Consider the following 7,953-nt stretch of genomic DNA (forward strand, 5'->3'; position numbering starts at 1 on the left):
GCTCACACCTAGTACAGAACATTGAAGAACCCCCTGTATGTAGATCATTTGTACCGGACATTCAATAAATCATTTGTACAGACATTTCAGATTGATCAATGTATGTAGATAGAGAGAGAGGAGAATGAGGGGTTTTTGAATAACATTACCTAACAAAATGTGAAGAACCCCCTTCAAAAGAATGTGATTGAAGATCAGTAGAGCAAGATACAGAGAGTTATGGCCGGAGAGCTATGGCCGTCGACGGAAGAGAGCTATGGTGGACGCACGATGGAAGAGGGAAGAGGGAAGACGGACAGGGTCGTCAACCACGTTGTGTAGCTTCCCGCTTTTTTTTTTGTCTTTGTTTTCAGCCTCTGTTTTTTTTTGGGTCTTACAGGTGCGTATATTACACGTTCCTCATTGTGCAAATGTTCTTCATATGACTTCAATAGCTGCCACCTCAGAGGGGGTCATGGGGGTTGGTTTTGAAGGGGGTCTGTATCGGAGCTGTTTTAATTTATTCAAAAATTTGTCAACTGCCGACCTGAAAACTTAGTGCCATTTTGGAAACATAATAAAAAATCATGTTTTTTGACAAATTATCTAAAAATGTAGCTGTCAAAAACATAATAAAATTTCTTTGAGAAGTGTCAAAAATGTAATCTTAAAATTATAAATTAGGGCCTATGAAAAAAAAATAAATCTCTTACGTTAAGTAAGGGTATTTTGGTCATTTTAATTTGATTTGACACCATAAATAAATATTAAACTAAAAAGTAAAAAGTCAATTTTTTACCAACTTCCTAAATCACTTCCAAAAAAGCCAAAAAACTTGGTAAAAAACCAAAAGCCAGCTTTTTACCAACTTCTCATCTTAATCTTAACATGTATAATTAATATATATATATATATATATATATATATAATAATCTAATCTTAACATAATTCAATTAATTAAGGTATCAATCTATATTACTTATATAAAGAGAGAGCAAATAAGTGATTATTAATAAAAAAACCTCACAAAAATAAGTGATTACCAATTAATTCATCTTCAAATATCAATATTTTTTTTTTCCTTTTGATTAAAAATCAATGAACATGTATAATGATTTCTGATTCAATTTGTTAGTTAGAGTTTTTTTTTTTTTTAATCTAAAACATTTCAGAAATTAATTTAGTAAAAAAAATTTAAAAAGAAACTCATTCTTTTTATATGATTTTCCCTTTTTTAGTAAATAATAATTTTAAAAATGTGTTTTTTAGTATTTATTTTTGTCAAATTAGTTTCTAATTTTTGGGGAAAAAATTAGAAAACAAATTTTAAAAACTCAACTAAACAAAATTACAAATATTTGGAGCAAGTATTTATTTTATTTTATTTTTTAATTCTGTGTGTCAGGGTGTTACAATCCTTAGACATATTTTGAGAAAAATAAAATACATACCTATTCTCTTTGCTTGTCTTCATATAATAATAACAATTTAATAATATAAATAGTATTTGTTTTCAGTTTTCTGAATTCAGTTTTTTGAAAATTAATTTTTTTTATTTTTCATATTTTTTTTTTGTTTTTAGTAAATATTTTTAAAATTTTTAACATTTTTTTTTTACTTTTTTAGATGCACCTTACTTAGATGTAACTAAAAATTAAAATATTTGTAAAAAAAATATTTTAAAAAATTAATAAATAAAGGGTAAATTACATTCACTTTCCCTGAGGTTTCTGACAAATATATGGACATCCCTTGTAATTTCAATAATTACAACAACATCCCTTACTTTACTTGAGATTCTCTAGATTCCCCATTTCGTCAAATTGGAACAAACGGTGTTACTTGCATAAAATAAATGACTTTATTACCCTTCCTTTTGAGCACCAAAATACGATACTATCCTTGTCTTTATTCCTCTGTTCACCTTACTCCTTTGTTGACCCACAAAGGACCTTTTTTGAATTTATTTTTTTAAAATATTAAAAAATGTTTAAGAAAATTTATTTTTTTATTTTAAATATATAATTTTTATTTGTATACATATTTTATTTTAAATATTTTATTTTATTTTGTAAATATATATTTTTTAATTTTAATATTTTAAACTCAAAACAAAACTCCATACTGAAATTGTAACCAAACACATAACTCAAAACTCAATTCAAATATTATTTTCAAACCTCATAACCATATACATGACTCGAAACTCTATACTACTCCAGCTGAGGTGTTACTCCAGCTGCCCTCTACAGCCAGCTCACCCTTGCCCTTCAACCGAGATGTCACCACTCCATTTGTTAAATCAGGCTCTCCGACCACTTCACCTGCCACTTCAGCAGCCTTGTCATCATCTTCTTCTTCTGTGTGCTTGTGCTGGATGTTTTGCGGTGCACCGTTAACTTTGGATCCAACAGCTTCAAGTGGATCCTTGAAAGCTGTTTTGTTGGAGCTTGAGGTATTGTCCTCAATGGACTGCTCTTCAAAGACTCTAATGGGGTAAATTTTCCCGTTGCATTCAAGGTTGATGCTTGTGGTGATCGGATCCATAACATTTGTAATAATGCTAAATCTGCCACAGCGAAAAGATCTGGGTGTACTTATGTGGCCATCTAAGGAGACCAACTCCCCCCATAATCTTGCTATCTCTTTGAAAGTGTTGGAGCTCCAAAGATTAGGAGGGACTCCGTAGCAATTAACCCAGACGTGTCTCTCTTGCTGAAGATGCATACCCGATCTCCATTCGGTAATATATTCAGACCATTCTTGAAACCAGTCTAGAAACAGAGGTTTTTTACTCTGCAGTTCTTTCTTGTTGGGGAATGATAGCAGTACATCCCGCCCTCCTCCTTCCCTGACCATCACATTTTGTTCACCTCTTTTGGTGAGTTCATTTTTCACCTGTAAAATAGAATGACCCATTTTGAGTCTCATAATTAGGCTCTCATATAACCAACCATTACCTATCTCTGCTACTCGGATGGTTATTCTTGATGCAGGTCTTGGTTGGTCCCCTTTGATAACTTCCGCGAAAGTCCTGCCGTCAATGCCGTGGGTCCTTATGTTTGTGTTTGCCATGGCTGGTATGAGCCTTGTCGAATGTTGTCTTGGTGCTATGGTTCTCAGCCTCTGCTTTGGCTCCGTGTGCTTGTCGTACTCTGCTACTTTAACTGATAGAGATTTATCGTCGATCCATAATCCATTGGCTTTTTGTTCTGCGACAGTGGCTGCAATGGAGCAATCATACCGAATGAACCCAAATCTTGTATTTGTTAATCGCCTTCTCTTTTGGGGGATGAAAACATCCTTGACCACACCAAACTTTGAGAACAAAGTGTACAGGTTTTTTGGATTCATAGACTCCGGCAAGTTGTCCACAAAGAGTGTGTACAAGCTGGCTCTCCGACCATCTAACCACGGACTCTGGTTTATCTGATTTCTTCTTTGATGCACGACAGGGATCCAGCCTCCTAGTCTTCCTTTCTCTGTCATGGAGAGACCTTCTTTGTAAAGTTATTACCCTTCCTTTTGAGCACCAAAATACGATACTATCCTTGTCTTTATTCCTCTGTTCACCTCACTCCTCTGTTGACCACAAAGGACCTTTTTTGAATTTATTTTTTTTAAATATTAAAAAATGTTTAAGAAAATTTTATTTTTTTATTTTAAATATATAATTTTTATATATATATATATATATTTATTTTAAATATTTTATTTTATTTTGTAAATATATATTTTTTAATTTTAATATTTTAAACTCAAAACAAAACTCCATACTGAAATTGTAACCAAACACATAACTCAAAACTCAATTCAAATATTATTTTCAAACCTCATAACCATATACATAACTCGAAACTCTATACTACTTTCCAAACTATACACTCAAATTGTAACCAAATAAATAACAAAAAAAAAATTAAAATATTTAAAAATATATTTATAAAATAAAACATATATATTTAAAATACAAAAATAAAAAAATGTTTAAAATAAAAACTACATATTTAAAATAAAAAAAATAATTTTTTTCATATTTAAAATATTTAAAAAAATACAGCACATAAATGTATGAAACATAGTGCACATTAAACTAAATAGATAAATATTTAAAATATAAAATATTTACCCTAAAAAAATAAATCCAAAGAATTTCAAAATACAACTCAAAAATCTTTTCGAAACCATATACCCAAACAAATTTTCTCTTTTCAAAACTCATAACTCAAAATAAGATGCCACACTCAAATTATGATTCTAAAAATAAAAAAAAAAAATTTTAAATTTTTTTCTTCTAAAATAGAGTTTTGAAAAAAGTTTAGTTTTGAGTTTTGAAAAGAATTTTGAGTTGTGTGTTTGGTTATTAGTTTTGAAAAAATAATTTTTGAATTGAGTTTTGAGTAGTTTTGAATTGTGTATTTAGTTATGAGTTTTGAGTTGTTTATTTTAAATATTTTATTTTATTTTATAAATGTATTTTTAAATATTTTAATTTTTTTTTTTATGTATTTAGTTACGATTTGAGTATAGAGTTTTGAAAGTAGTATGAAATTTCGAGTTATGTGTTTGGTTATGAGGTTTGGAAATAATTTTTGAATTGAGTTATGAGTTTTGTATTTGGTTACGATTTAAGTGTGAAGTTATGTTTTGAGTTTAAACTATTAAAATTTTAAAAAATAAAATATTTACAAAATAAAATAAAATATTTAAAATAAAAATTTTAAAAATATTTAAATAAAAATTATATATTTAAAATAAAAAAAATATAATTTTTCTTAAACATTGTTTAATATTTTAAAAAAATAAACCCAATAATACTGTTTGTTCCAAATACTATTCCTTTCTATAGTAAGGTCATTTTCTTCCAAACCCGTCCTCCAATCCAAAAATATTTTTTAATATTTTAAAAAGAATGGCGATAAAGTCATTTACTATAGGAAAGTAACACCGTTTGTTCCAATTTGATAGAATAGGCAAATCTGGAGAATATCAGGTAAAGTAAAGGAGGTTACTATAATTATTGAAACCACAGGGGATGTCCCTATATTTGTCAAAAACCTCAAGAGAGGTCAGTGTAATTTACCTATAACTAAACAAAAATACGAAAAATATATTGAATTTTCATATTTTTTTTTTGTATTTTTGGCATTTAGTGAATTTTTAAATATTTTTTTCACGAAAATTATACTTTTTAAGTATATTTATATTAGGTGTGTCTAAAAATAAAATAAAAAAATTGCATAAGATATTAAAAAAATTCAGTAAAAACAAAAAAAAATAATAAAGAAAAGTAAAAAGAATAAAATAAAATTTTCTGAAAAATATTTTTAAAAAATTAAAAACATTTTTTTCATACAAAACTTGTGAATTACATACATGTGAACATATTCACCCAAAAAAAAATTACATGTGAATGTTTCAAGGGGACAACCTACCAAAAAAACAAAAAAACACAAAAAACAAAAACAAAAACAAAAAACTACACATGTACTGTATTTCAAAGAGATTTCCCATAATATGCACTGTTCAAATTATCAAAAGAGGCTCGGGACAATACTCCATAAGAGAGCACAGTAGGATCCCCAAATCCTCAGTAGGACTTGGGGCTGCTGCTGTGCCTCTTTGTAAGAGTTAGTCTTGAATATTTTTCGATAATCTGAACTGTTTATATTGTAAGGTTCGTCAAGAATATTATTCATATAAAAAATCAAGTTAATCGGATATTCAAAACCCCATCATTAGGTCTTAATTGTTTTTAAAAATTTATGAAAGTTATGTTAACCGTTAATTTTTATAAAAACAAATGTTCTTTGGTTATAAGGCTGCGGATATCTAATCAATTTGATTTTTTTACATGAATGATCTACTCGATGAACACTACAATATAAACGATTTAAATTATTGAAAGAGGCTCGTGACGATACTCCATAAGAGAGCACAGCAGGATCCCCAGATCCTTTGATTTGAGCACACCTGTCAAAACTACATTACTTCAAGAAAAAATAACAAAAATAATAAGGGAAAATTATATATAAAAAAAAAATCTCAAAATTTGATGTTCGTAAATCATGAATTTTTAATTTTATTAGTTTAAATTAATTTTTTAAATTTATTTTTAATCTAAACTATTGACCTATTTTCGTTAGCTAAATTGATAAAAAAAAAAATGATATTTTAGATATTTTATATATATCTACATTGAGTTTAAAGACCTAAAAAAAAAATGGTGAGTTGTACCTAATAAAAATAGACGAATGGTTGAGATTAAAAACAAATCAAAATATTAAAGTTTAAATTCATAAAATTAAAGACTCAAAATTTATTTTGTTACAAAGGGCAAACTCCGAGTTTTTTTTTTTTTTTGGTAATTTCTCCAGATAATAATAAAAATAATAAAACCCTTAAAATATTACTGTTAAATTTACTTACAATGATGTGTATTATCACATATTATTTATTGATTTGTTGAAAAACCAATACTCTAATAAATATCAATGTCAAACAAAATATAACTAGTCTCATTTGACTTTTTAAAAACATTAAAAATATAATAATCAATAATATACATTAAATTTCAACTCATGTGAATTTTCAAAAAAAAAGTAAAAATATGTCAAGTACATATTTCTCCTTATTACAATAAATGTTTTTGAAAATTTGTAAGTTTTCATTTTATTTTGTTTTGTTTCAAACCAAAGACCAAAAAAAAAAAAAAAAAATCCTCAAAACTGTCCCAACACCAGCCAGCTTGGGTGGCTATTGTGCTGCTGTATAATCAAATGTGCCTATTTTGAGGGCCATTTTGATAATCTGAACTGTTCACATTTTAGAATACATCGGGTAGAACATAGTTATAAAAAATCAAGTTAATCGGATATCGTTAACCTTTTCATCCACTCACATTTATATCTATAAAAATAAATGACAATTGTGATTTAAAGTATTAAAATAAATACAAATGTGTGTGGATGAAAGAGTTAACAATATCCGATTAATTTAATTTTTTTCAAGTAAATTCTGCTCGATATACTTTAAAAAGTGAACAGTCAAGATTATCCAAATGGGTCCCAAAATGGGTCTATTTGTTCGCACAGCAATGGCTGTCCTAACATTTTTATAAGTCTCACATGAGTGTGAGGTCCGCATTCAAGTGAGATATTTGATAAAAATATTGAGACTTCTAATATTTTTCTTTGACTAAACTATCCCGTATAAAAGATATGATAATATTATTTTTTTATTAATATAATTAATAAATTATTAATAAAACAGTATTAAGTGTTAAATGAATTAAAATTATTTAAAAATTTAATATAATTATGTTGTAAAGAAACTTAATTTCGTTTAATGTGGAGATTGTATTCAATCATGATCCCTTACACCATAGCCACAGTCATTTGTCATGCCATGGCCATCGCCATAGCCATCAGCAATCAACTGGTGACCAAAATCGCCATCAGCAATCAACCGGTGACCAAATTTGTGTTGCGGGGGTCTTTGTTATGATTGACAATTAAGTTTAGGAAACCTTTTTAATTTATTTAAAAATTTATCAGTTGTCTACCTGAAAGCTTAATCTTAACATATATCCAAAATATATATATATATACAATAATTTAATCTTATCATAATTTAATTAATTAAGTTATCAATCTATATCACTTATATAAAGAGAGAGCAAATTTATATGAATCTAAATAAGTGATTATTAACGAAACTCACGTACACAGCCGAAAAAAAAAAATCTCACAAAAATAAGTGATTATCAATTAGTTCATCTTGAAATAACAATATTTTTTTTTTCTTTTGATTAAAAATCAATGAACATGTATAAAGATTTTTTATTCAATTTGTTTGTTTGAGTTTTCAAAAAAAAAAAATCTAAAAAATTTCAGGAAAAAAAAATTCTAAAAAAAACTCATTCTTTTTATATGATTTTCTCTTTTTTGATAAATAATAATTTTAAAAATGTGT

The sequence above is a fragment of the Camellia sinensis genome, chromosome 13, assembly GCF_055761805.1.
Source record: "Camellia sinensis isolate YWXY chromosome 13, ASM5576180v1, whole genome shotgun sequence".
Taxonomy (NCBI): domain Eukaryota; kingdom Viridiplantae; phylum Streptophyta; class Magnoliopsida; order Ericales; family Theaceae; genus Camellia; species Camellia sinensis.